Consider the following 12,957-nt stretch of genomic DNA (forward strand, 5'->3'; position numbering starts at 1 on the left):
CAGGGACCCTTCTGAGCACGGGGTACCTGTATGACTGGGCCCTACCCCTTTGGGAGAGCAAGAGCCCAGTTGATGCCTTTACTGGGTCACCTATAGAGGGAGCATGGTTTTCATAACCATTAATTAATTTTCCTCAGTGATAATAATGTAGTCATGTATGTCTCCAGGGAGGAACATTTCCCTGCTGGCATGACTCTGACTTTCCCCTCCAGAATGATACATGACCCACAATGAGTCCCCCCAAGATTTGAATCTTTACCGCCTGCCTGGGCCTGATAGCATCCCTATGGGAGAAACCCACACACTGGCTTTTCATGCTTCTTCCTTGTCCAAGGAATGGTCCTGGTGCCATTTGATTTATTTTGATTCATTCTACCTCTGACAGAAGAAGGGGAGGAGAGAGTTTCTATTCCTTCTCTTTTTCTGTGTGTGTTAAAATATACATCACATAGAATTAACCATCTTTACTATTTTTAAGCGCACAGTTCAGTGGCGCAAAGTATATTTATACTCTTGTGCAACAGCACCACTACTTATCTCCAGAACTTTTTCATCATCCCACATCTAATCTGTTTTATTGCATCTATAACCTTGGAGCAGAAGCCCCATGAAAGCTGAGAACAGGACTTTCTCATTTTTGAATTTCTATGGCCTTTCATAAAGTAGACACTCCATATGCTTATTAACCTGCATTTACATTCAACAGAAGGAAAGAGAAAACAAAGCTGGTGTTGTATTACCCATGGCGGTGAAAGGAAGCCAGTGATACAGTTAGGAGTGTTGGCTTCTGTTATCGATGCCACCCTTCCCTTTCCCAGGAAATAATGAGAATAGAGTTGTTTTCTTCATATATAAGTTGTTATGGCCTTTGTGATGTCCTGCTGGCTTCTAATTAAAGAGAATTCAGGAATTTCTAGTAAACTGAGTGATATGCCCCTAAATATCTAACACTGTGTCTTAAATCCTTGCACAGGGAAAAACAAAAGAAAAAACACAACCAACCCAGGGGATAATTAACAGCTAAGCTTATACCTGTGTCTCTTCCTGGATTCTTTCATGGGTCTGATCTTTTTTCAAATGAACAAGAATTCTGTTCTGCCTAAGTTGTTGTTGTTGTTGTTGTTGTTGTTGTTGTTGTTTATGAATGTGATGAGACAACTTTTTATTTGTTTGAAGACCATTTGGCCAAATATGTCTAAAATATAAGTTTAGGAACAAAAGGGCTCAGTCCAATTAGCTTCCCCCTCTTAAAAGATCACCTCCAGGAGTTTGGTAAGTATTTTTATATGATTCTTTGAAGTTCAGAGGCCGGAGAGACGGCTAGCAAATTAGTAAGACCAGATGCTAAAGAAATTTTCTGATGAGAGGAAAATGGTCAGAGGGTTCTCATAGTCCTGGCTTAAAATAAGTAGTTTGAAATAAAAAGTGAAAAGATACAAAGCAAATATAGAAAGGGAGGAATGTTTTGATTGCCAAATGGAGGCATGTCCCCTAAAATTACCCCTTTTTGATACCTTTATGCTGATATTCACCAAAATAAAGCTGCCTACTGGGTTTTGAAGCATGATCGCTCTGATCACGAGGCGCCTGGGTGGCTCAGTTGGTTAAGTGACCAACTTCGGCTCAGGTCATGATCTCATCTCACAGTTGGTGAGTTCAAGCCCTGCGTCGGGCTCTGTGCTGACAGCTGGGAGCCTGGAGGCTGCTTTGGATTCTGTGTCTCCCTCTCTCTCTGCCCCTCCCTGCTCGTTCTCTCTCTCTCTCTCTCTCTCTCTCTCTCTCTCAAAATAAATAAAACATTAAAAAAATAAAAAAAATAAGATTTCTCTGATTACTACTGGGATCTCTATCTTCTGGGAGCATTTTTGGATGTTAGAAAAGACTGCGGGGACGTATTATAGTCGGCCTAGGGAAGGATTCTAGTGGGAGTGTTGTGGAGGCAGGCTGCATTTCTCCTCTTCCTCATAAGAGGAATCATTATTACCTGTTGGTCACTTTTCTTGAGAGCCCCCATTATGCCTGGGAATTTATCTTAGTTTTCAGAAGTGTGGGGAAAAAATGGAGAGCCACTTGTGTATAAGAATCCCAGGGCGCCTGGGTGGCGCAGTCGGTTAAGCGTCCGACTTCAGCCAGGTCACGATCTTGCGGTCCTTGAGTTCGAGCCCCGCGTCAGGCTCTGGGCTGATGGCTCAGAGCCTGGAGCCTGTTTCCGATTCTGTGTCTCCCTCTCTCTCTGCCCCTCCCCCGTTCATGCTCTGTCTCTTTCTGTCCGAAAAATAAATAAACGTTGAAAAAAAAAATTAAAAAAAAGAATCCCATTGTTGGAGTCAGCAGCTAATCAGCATCATATATGATGCTTATTCAGGATTGTCTCCACATCTTGCCCTGAGTGGCACCCCCTTGTATCTTGTTCTCAATCTTAGCTCTATAGCTCTGTTAGAGAAAGATTTGTAATCATGCAAGTATGTGCATTTGGAATGTAGCTCTCGGAGCGCCTGGATGGCTCAGTCAGTTGACCGTCTGACTTCGGCTCAGGTCATGACCTCACGGTTTGTGGATCTGAGCCCCACGTCGGGCTCTGTGCTGATGGCTCGGAGCCTGGAGCCTGCTTCGGATTCTGTGTCTCCCTCTGTCTCTACCCCTCCCTTCTTCACACTCTGTTTCCCTCTCAAAAATAAACAAAACATGAAAAACAATTAAAAAAAGGAATTTAGCTCCCGTATTGGTTAGAGTAACAGCTGCTGAAACAAATAAGCTGCAGAATTTTGGCCACTTAACACTTGTCCATTGGTAATTTGGGGGCCCAGACTCCTCTTGTCTTGTAGCCCTACCATCTCCTAGGGTTTCAAACTCTTTGCTTAAAGCCAGTGGAAGGGGGAAGCCTATACGGCAAGGCACATGTACTTCTTACCTAAGTTGTCACGAGATAACACTAAGATGTGATCTTCCAAGTTATGAAGGATAACATAAATAATTAGATTTGTGTGGCATTCTTCAAACTCAAAACTACTAAGATACTTTCTTGTTTACCAACGTAAGACAAAAAATTCTAACAAATTTAAGGAGAAGTTTAGCCTTTCTGAATTAATGTAAGTAAAATGGGTTAGCATCTGTTTCTTTGCTGGTGTATCATTCAAGTGCAAAAAATACTCATGTTCAAAAACAAAGCCTGGAAAAAAATATCTGTCTGTAAATTGATTGAGTTTATATGCTTCAAGGGGTTTGTCAATCAGAACCAATTGTAATACATGTTATCATAAAAATGAAACAGCCCGGAGTTTGTCGCTATCCTCATTATTCATAATATGTTCTTATTCTCAGGGTAATCGCTGATCAAATCCTTAAAAATTAATTTTGTAGTGTGCCCTCAAAAGATCTCGCTCTCCATGCTTTTATTGTGGATAGTACAAAACTTGACCAGAAACATTTAGTCCTATCTCCCAGAAATGTTTCTTCTTTTTCCCTTTTTCCGTGAAAGCCATCTGCTAAAGCTGTAGATGAGGAAATCAGATTCTTGGAAGGAATAGCAAGAGAATGGGTGTCAGAAACACTTGACTGTTGATATACAGGGACTACATTAATGGGTACCGCTATACTGTATGGGTTGTGTCACAGGATTTATGGGTACCTGTGACTGAGTCAGGACTTCTGGTATGATTTGGGTCCTGAAGCAGAAGACAGAGCCCAAGACCATCAGAACCCAGGCGTTTTATCACTGGGCAGGTATAAACGAATCTTCTCTAATTATTACCCCCACTTTACAGCTAAGGAGACTGAGGCTCAGACTGTCTAAGGAACTTGCAAAAGTCACTGATTATTGAAGCAGAACTGTGGAGTAGAGGACTTCAGTATGTCTGATGGCAGTTTTTGTTTGTTGTTTGTCTTTTAATTAGTGGCAAGCCCAGAAGGAACAAAGACTAATGGATGATTCCTGAGGGACTGGAAAGGGCTTCATTAAGGGGAATGCTTTGGTATCTGGAAGTGGATTTGAGGTTCCTGAAAAGCAGCTGAGCGTACAGAGACCTGGGCTGTAGGCAGAGAAGGCCTAACTGGGCTTTGTCTTTTAGTGTCAAGGGTGGTGAGAGTGTGAAACGGGTTAGGGAAGGGGGTTTTCTTTCCCTGCCTGCATACTTCTGAGAGCGTCCAGTCTCCTACGCAGTCTGATTCTCCTTCACATGAACTTGGGATGTTAGTTCTGTGGTTCTTTCTTTTGACTACAAAGGAAGGCATGCTCTGTCTCATTATTAGTGTGTTCTTTTTTTTTTTCTTCTTCAGTTTATTTTTAGAGAGAGAAAGAGAGAGATAGTGCTGGGGGGGTGGGGCAGAGAGAGAGAGGGAGACACAGAATCTGAAGCAGGCTCCAGGCTCTGAGCTGTCAACACAGAGCCAAATGTGGGACTCGAGCTCACAAACCACGAGACCATGACCTGAGCCGAAGTCGGATGCTTAACTGACTGAGCCACCCAGGCGTCCCATTATTAGTGTGTTCTTAAAGCCAAAGTAGTTGTTTTGAGACTATTCTTTTCTTAAAGCCAAAGTAGTTGTTTTGAGACTACTCTTTTAAATATTTTCCTTAACTTTTATAATATTAGCAATAAACGATTCGTAAGAAATGAAAATCCTTTCTACTTCAAATAAACCATTTATTGTAAATGATAATTTTTCTTGCTGTTAGCTTAAAGAAAATTAGTAAAAATATTTTAGTTTTAGAGAACACTTGAAATCAGTTAAGAGGTAACTATGTTTTTCTTTTCCACAAAATGGTTAGATTCTTACTTTTTATCTCCCACAGTAGACTCTCCACTAGGTTTTACGTTCCTTGTTTCCACAGGAATCATCAGCAAACATTGCTGTATCTATGTCTCTACATTTTTATTTCTATATCTGTATCTGTGATGATCATTATATTTTTATTTTTGTTAAAAAATTATTAACGTTTATTTTTGTGAGAGAGAGGGAGAAAGAGCATGAGCAGGGGAGGGGCAGGGAGAGAGGGAGACACAGAATCTGAAGCAGGCTCCAGGCTCTGAGCTGTCAGTACAGAGCCTGATGTGGGACTCGAACCCTTGAACCAGGAGATCATGACCTGAGCTGAAGTCGGATACTTAACCGACTGAGCCACCCAGGTGCTATTTTTAAATTAACTTCCATGTGACACTTTTTGTTCTATTATTGACTTATTGATTATTTGTATCTTCATTCCACAAAAAGGACTTAAGATGGCTAGAACCTACTTATCTGGTAGTATATGATCATAAAGGAGAAAGTTGGGGAAAAGAGAAAAACATGAATAAATTGAGAAGATGAAGTCAGGGTAATGTCTTACCCAAATATATGCCACAGGTGCTGAAGCACATGTGCACCTTGCCGTAGGTGGGCTACAAACTTAGTCCCCATTTCTAACAATTGATTTAAATGTTACAGAACCTACTGCGATCCCAAGACACAAAGTAGTAAGTTAAGGGAGGCACAGCTGTCCTTAGCACTGAGGTCACAAAGTACACAAACCATGAACATTTGTCCAACACTCACTATGTGATTACGCAGAATGCAGAGATGGCTTCTGACCGAAAGGACCTTCTCGGGACACAATACCACATCCAATAGTTGGGAATTTAAAACTGGCCCCTCAGTGGATGCTCCACCCTGCCTGGTATCTTTGCTGTGTGTGTTGCTCCTCATTCTCCCAGTCCTTACGATGACTTTCTAAAAACCCCCTCTACTCTTCAAATTCCCTAATCCTCTTTATTCATCTCTTACCTTCCCCTGTCTCAGAAAATGACCTACTGCAGAGACAAAACGGAAGCCATCAGCTGGGAATGGAATCTTTCCACTACCGCTGCAAGGGGCCTTCCTCTCTTCTTGGCATGTGCTAGTGGAGCCACTCCACCCTGGTAGGGATAATTCTCCCACTTAGGCTACCCCGTCTTTTGCTTCTCAAAAGCCTGTGCTCAACATGACTCATTCTCTCTTGTGTAGTCATCCTCTCTCTTTCATTAGCCCTGAAATATGCCCAGACTCCTCCATCTTAAAAGCAAAACAAAATAAAAAAGCCTCCTGGATTCTGCATCTCTATCCTGGACCAAGTCACTCTCAGTGACCTCCCCATTTACAACCAAAATTCCCAAAAGACACCCTGTGCTCACTGCTTCCTTCACCCTACTTCCTGGTTATCCTTCGAGCCATTTCACTGTGATCTACACTTATAAACTATGCTTATAAGATCACCAGTCACCTGAGTGGCACCAAATCCTATGAACATCCTTCAGCTTTGTGATTTCTTTAGTTTATTTTCCAAACAGTCTTCCTCTTTTTTTTTTTTTTTTATGCATGAGGCAGAGTACACTCTAGTGGCTCTCACAACTAAAGACCCTTACTGATACTCTGACTCCTCCACCCTGTCTTACACTTCTCTTCTCTTTGCTCTTCCTGGTCCATTCACACTGTCTTTCCCCACCCCCCCCCCCCTTTTCCAGTTCCTTAAGTAAGCTCTCTTATTTGCTACCACAGGGCCTTAGCACATGCTGTTTTGCCTGTCTGGAAATCTCTCCCTCTTTAGTTGAGAGTTTTAATTCTTTAGATTCAGACCAAATGCCCCTTCTTCTGAAGAGCCTTCCCTAGATCCCCTGACTTGATAAGAAACCCTGCTATAGATTCTCAAAGCTCAGCATTGCAGTTTAATATTCTCATAGAGTATCGGCTAGCTTTTTGCCTGGCTTGGTGGTAGGATGTTAATTTTAATTCCAACCACATTCTGACATTCCAAAAACATATTTGATTATTCAAGTAGGATGTGTGTGGCCGTTGTTTAAACAGTGGGTAGAACATCCTTTCAAGTCAGAGTGTTTGTCCAGATGACTCACGGGCCTTCCAAGGCTGTCTGAGAACATCTCTGCCTATTGTCTTTATTATGATCGTGACACTTGCGGAAAAACAACCAGGTCAGAGACCCTGAGCCAACGCAGAGGGAGCCTACCTAGATGCTGCCATGGAAGGCCTTTACCTGAGTGATTCATGGTTGCTGCCTCTGGCTGTTGTCTATATGGCTGCAGGGAGATTTACTGGCAGGTCCTCCAATGCCTTAGAGTCAGGCTCTTCATCACAGTACACGCTTCCGTCCCCACCTTTTGTTTTTCATTATCCCTTGAGTTGCAAAGAGTCCTTGTTCTGGTGTACTTGCTGTGTAGGTGTAGGAGGAAGAATACATACAAGTAATATTTTGTTCAGGATTTTGAAATAAATATTAATTTGACACTGTAACCCAGAGGAGGAGTGCAGGGGCAAAGGTAGGTTCTGCATTGTCCACATGGGAGAAACAGGTCAAGCAAGCAATAACTATGAAGACAGTTGTAGGACCTGGGCGTGCTGACTTTAAATGTAGTATTCTTTTCTCTCCTACCATCGATTTAAAAGTGTTTTAAACTCTTCATCTTCTTCTTTTCATGTAAGTTCTTGTGTATGTTTACATTATTATCCATTTTCAACTCAGTGCAGCAAAGATCCATTGAGTGTTGGCCGTATTGAAGATTCTGGGGGGTATGCGACAAAAAATGGAAGTTCTTTATGCTTATAATTTGGTGGGAGTGGAGGTGGAGGCAGGATAATGTCACATACTCTGTGACTTTGGTGCCTCATGCCCACCCTGCATAGAATTGATCGGGATTGGCTTAAGGTTTAGCTTGTCTTATATCCCATTCTTGAATTTTTATATACCTTGTGAAGATCTATTCACCTGTTGGACACCAAGTCAGATGACAAGAGAACTTACAAGAAGAAGATCCTGCTGACAAATGACTTTGTCTCTTTTCCTAATCTTGATCCAAAGGGAGGGACAGATGGCAACTGAGCATCGAGGTGGGTCTGAAGGTTGGCAAAGTCGAAGAATTATTCATTAATATTTCAACTTTTCAATATTTCACTGTACAGTATTTCAGTATTTAAATTACCCAGCTTGAGGACCTACTGAGAAAACTCTGAGCTTTGTTTTTCACTTCTGCCAACCCATCATGAAAGAGTAGAATGAGTGTTCACTCTCTGTGACATAATATACTGTTAATTGCCTTCCTCAATATACAACCTAGTCATGTGAGATAGACTACATTTTCTAGCTTCCATCATGAGTAGCCTGACAGTGTGACTATGTACTGGCCAATGAGATGTAACGGCAGATTATGGCCACCTGAGGGAATCTTAAAAGACACGTGGCAGGGTGCCTGGGTGGCTCAGTCGGTTAAATGGCCGACTTCGGCTCAGGTCGTGATCTAACAGTTCGTGAGTTCAAGCCCCGTGTAGGGCTCTGTGCTGACAACTCGGAGCCTGGAGCCTGAAGCCTGCTTTGGATTCTGTGTCTCCCTCTCTCTATGCTCCTCTGCCTATCTCTATCTGTCTCTCTCAAAAACTAATAAAAATTAAAAAAAAAAAAAAAAAAAAACAACACGTGGCACACCCCCTTTACCTACTTCTGTATGGTCAGTGTGCGAACAGTTGCCTTAGGTCATGGGATGGCATTGAGACAGCTGGTGGAATGTTCATATAGAAGCCTCTGTACCAGATCGGGGGGCTATCACAGAATTTCCTTTAAGGGGGATAAAATAAAAATCAGTCTTTTGAAGGCCATTGTTATCTTGAGGTTTATGTCACAGTCTGCTGAACCCAATGCTAGCTGAATTCCTCCCACTCAGTCACCATTATGACCGTCCTAACGCCTGTATTTTTTATTTGTTCCCAGGGAAAGACAACCCAGATATTTCTGTATGTCTACGCCCTGGGGTTTATCCATATATAAGCGCAAGCCATCAGACACTATTATGGCCAAACAGATACAAATAATTTTTTGTTTATTTGTGTGATGTGAAAGGAAAGGACTCAAGGGGAAAATGGAAGGAATTCTGGGATATTGGCTGGATACTTGAGCACTGGGAAGTGAGTTGGGGTTTATAGTTTCAGTTAGTAGTAGGGTTCTGATTTCACTGAAAAGCAATACCTCTGTGGATACAGGATTTCTCTTGGAGGTGGCCATGTGGATGCCCATGTAGACCAGACACTAGATGTTTTAGTCTCGAGAGCTTCAGTGAAGATCTCTGCGCCTGAGGTTGGAAGGAGAAATATGGTGGTGCCATTTCTTGTACCACAGGTCAAGAGTGTCAGTGACCAAAATAGACTAGCATGCTTTTTTTTTTCCCCCCTCTGGACACCATAGCTCTAGATTTCTTGTTAAAAGAATGGAAGGGGAGGTAATCCAAGAAGGTGACTTTTTTGGATTTCTCAAAATGTTTGTTCTCTGGGGACATTGAGTCAGCTTTGATTCATTTTGGAACCCAAAGAAATGCTACGTGGCTTGCCCCTCATGGAATTATTCACACCATTAGTGTAGGATGGAATGTTCATGATCTCCTTTTCCTCTTTTCTCAAAGCCCACAAGATGTTTCTCCATTAAAAATGTACATCTCATTTCAACCTGCCAAGTATAAAGCATTTAGGATAAATATGTACAGTAGGAGATTAATTACTTAATAAATTCAACACGTAAATTGAACGTGTGCTTTGTGCCAGGCACTGTTATAGGCCATTGGGATTCATCAGAGAGCAAAGACAAATCCCTGCCCTTCTTGGAGCTCACCTTCTATCTGGTGGACAGACAGTAAACACAATACATTGCTAAATAGAGAATGCTAGAGGGTGATTTAGTAGGCATCTCAGAGTGAAGAGACACAACATACTTTTGTTTCCTGGCTGCTTTAAACCCAGAGAGAGGCGAATCTGTCTGTCTTAGTGAAAATGTACCAGATGAGAGAGTACAATCCAGAGCATTTTAAGAAAATGACCCTTTGTAAGCTTACATGGAGAATTCCTGGAATTGTCCAAAACAGTACCCTTAGGTATTACTGAAAATCCTGCCAAAAGTAGCAGATTTGAGAAGCAGACATCTGATCCCAAACATTTTGCAGCTTATAAACAGAGCAGCACATTGACAAGAGGTAAAGACATTAAAAGTACAACAGATGAATGAATTTCTTGCTTTCCCGAGGCTAAGGACAGTGGTGAACTTGGGGTGTTAGTGACGATCTCCAAGGAGAGAGATTGATTTCTGTTGGCCTTTGAAATTTTCCCTGTTACAGCAAACTTCCTGAAATGTGTGCAGATTGAGAACACTTTCATCTGGTTAACTAAGAGTGATTATGCTGTGTATTGGCTTTTCTATCGGTCCTGGTCGGTTCAGAGTGAGGATGGGCTTGGCAGCTGCTGTTGGGATGGATCTGCTGAATTTGGAGTGTTTGTCTCAGCAGGTGGCCCTGAGAGAAGGGGCTGAGGAGTAGATAACTAGATGTTATAAGAAAAGATAGAAACACTGACAGCGTGAGGATATAGGACAAGGATTAAGGGTCCCTCAAGTTCCCTCCATTTGGGACAAATGGAGGATGGAAAAGAAGGGCTGGTAAAGGCAAGAGCTGGGAAGGCATTATTTAATATGCCCTGAACTGTGCAGGACCAGGCCAGGGAGAGGGTTCAAGGGATTTGTGGTTTCAAGGAAGGTTGGAAATGAGGGTCCTCCCCTTGGAGTTGAGAAGAGGTGACTCGAGGGGGAGTTTTGACTTGGAACCGAGGGCTGAGTTGGAAGGATGACAAAGAACATTTAAGGGATTCTGAGGTTTACAGGCTGACTCAGACCACTGCCATAAAAGAGCATTTTCATCCATGCCTGAAGGGTTAAAAATTAGCTGGTAAAATAAAGTATATGCTCTGCTTCGACTGTGGCACAGTTTTTAAAGAGAGAGGTTGACTTTATCCTGGATGTGGGTGTCTCAGGTTATAAATGATCTGACGTATGCTGTCTGCACAGAGCAGGCAGTCTAAATGTTTCTGGATTTGGGGATTCAGAGTAGGTATTGATTCAGATCTGCAGTTCACTGTCTCACTTACTTTCTGCCGTTTTGTCCTCCACTGAGAAATCAGAATATGTTTTCTCTTGGCATAATACATGAAAACTTCACTTAGAACCCACAGATGTTGTTTTCTTGCCATTTTGTGTGTTTGTGTGTGTGTGTTATAGTTATATATAGTATACATATATGCTATATATAGTTACAGTTATATGTTGTATATTATTCTATATTATATAGTATGTGAATATATAGTTATATACTATATGATTCTATACTTATAGTGCCTGAATATATAGTTATATATGGTGTATAATTCTATACTTATAGTATGTGAATATATATAGTCATAGTTATACATAGTATATAATTCTATATTATATAGTCTGAATATATATAGTTATATGTGTGTATAATTCTGTACTTATAGTATGTGAATATATATAGTTATAGTTATATGTAGTCTATAACCATATGCTATGTGGTATGCAAATATATATAGTTATACTTTTACATAGCATATAATTCTATAATATATAGTATGAGTATAGTTTTATATAGTATATAATTCTATACTATATAGTGTGTGAATATATATAGTTACAGTTTTATATAGTATATAATTCTATAATATACAGTTATGTATATATAGTTATATAGTATATAGTGAATATATAGTATATAACTATAAGCTATACGGTATGTGAATATATATAGTTACAGTACCGTTATGTACTATAGTATATATGTATAGTATATACAGTTATATACAATTATAGCCATACATATAAGAAACAAAGTGATAAGAAATATATATAGTTATATATATTATGTATATAAATTATATGTATGTATACATGTTTTATATGTTATATGTATATAAATATATAACTATATAATTATAACTGTATATATATAACCATATAGTGTTTCATAACTTTAAAACATTTCATGTGCTTTTAAAAAGATTCATTTTACTCTTTAAACAGCTAAACTTACAGTTTGGAAATGCTATCACTAAGCAACAGATGCTTGGTGTTTGAGCCACAGGATTTAAATTTTTCCCAATTCAGATGAGGTTTTCTGTTCAGGCTCCAGAAGTAGTTTTCCTTCTCTCTCTCTTTCTCGATCAGTGAAAACATAAATGTAAATACACACACATAAATATATACAGAGATATATAGGCACTCTTATATATACACACATACATGTTCACATATCTACCTTTAAAAGACCAGTTGAACGTTGGGAACATTGAAGAAAATAGCCTCACTATATTTAAATATGGTGCTTTAGAGCAATTTTCTAATGAAATAATTTGGCACGTTTTTCACTAACCTTTTATCTGTCATCACTTTTTCTAATTTTAATATATTTCACACCCAGACTTGGATTACCACATTTGATTTAAACTCACCCGATTTCCCTTCCTGGGGTGATTTCATGACTCTGGGAACTGAAGCTCTTGGATCAAAGCTTTGCTACATCTCAGCAGCTGTCTTAACCACTCTAGAGAGAGCTGTTTGAGTCCTTCCAAGCGCATCAAAGAGAAGGTGTTAGCTTGCCTTTCTCACCAACCCTGCTCTCGGAACATCTGCTTCCCGCCTCCCATATGCAAGACTCTAAAGAAAGTGTCGTAAGAGAGGGCAATTCTGTTGAGAGGGTATATGCTCTCCTGACTAGGACTTTTTCAATACTGAAGGATTTTCTTGCCATTTTGCTCTTAATAAGCTTGAGAGCAGCTCATAAATCATGTTGTACTGGCAAGGGTGCTAGGTAAGGAATCAGGTGGTCTTAATGACTGTCAGCTCTGCCGTGAGGTAGCGTTGTCCTTTTGGGCAAATCATGGGTTCTCTGATTCTCCATTTCTTTATGTATGAAAAGACTTGGTAGGATGTAATGGCCTTAAATTTCTTTAAAATTTTATGGTAACAGTCCATTTTTGACACCCTTATTATCATATTGATCTTACATGTATGGACTAATTTTGCCCTAAATCATTGCTGACTTCATTCCTAATAATTTCCTTGATTTACAATCTTTTTCTTTGTAAAAATTGAAATTACAAGTTTTGTGC

At 40.3% G+C, this 12,957-nt stretch overlaps 1 protein-coding gene and 1 long non-coding RNA gene across 2 annotated transcripts in view; one reads left to right on the forward strand and one right to left on the reverse strand.

The window, feature by feature from the left end:
* Positions 1-12,957, forward strand: part of DTWD2 (DTW motif tRNA-uridine aminocarboxypropyltransferase 2) — a 542,198-nt gene that overhangs the window by 161,092 nt on the left and 368,149 nt on the right. Inside the window, exons 8-9 of the transcript XR_015250695.1 lie at positions 5,776-5,894; positions 7,723-8,093. The gene's annotated coding sequence lies outside the window, so the exon portion shown is untranslated. Of the gene's footprint in view, positions 1-5,775; positions 5,895-7,722 lie in introns of the transcript that reaches the window.
* Positions 8,821-12,404, reverse strand: LOC147584530 (uncharacterized). Its single transcript, XR_015255548.1, has 2 exons — positions 12,298-12,404; positions 8,821-9,457 (listed from the first exon to the last, which is right to left on the reverse strand). It is a non-coding gene; the product is annotated as an uncharacterized LOC147584530 (long non-coding RNA).

Source organism: Puma concolor, chromosome A1, assembly GCF_028749965.1.
Source record: "Puma concolor isolate L17-30 chromosome A1, mPumCon1.1.hap2, whole genome shotgun sequence".
NCBI classification, from domain to species: domain Eukaryota; kingdom Metazoa; phylum Chordata; class Mammalia; order Carnivora; family Felidae; genus Puma; species Puma concolor.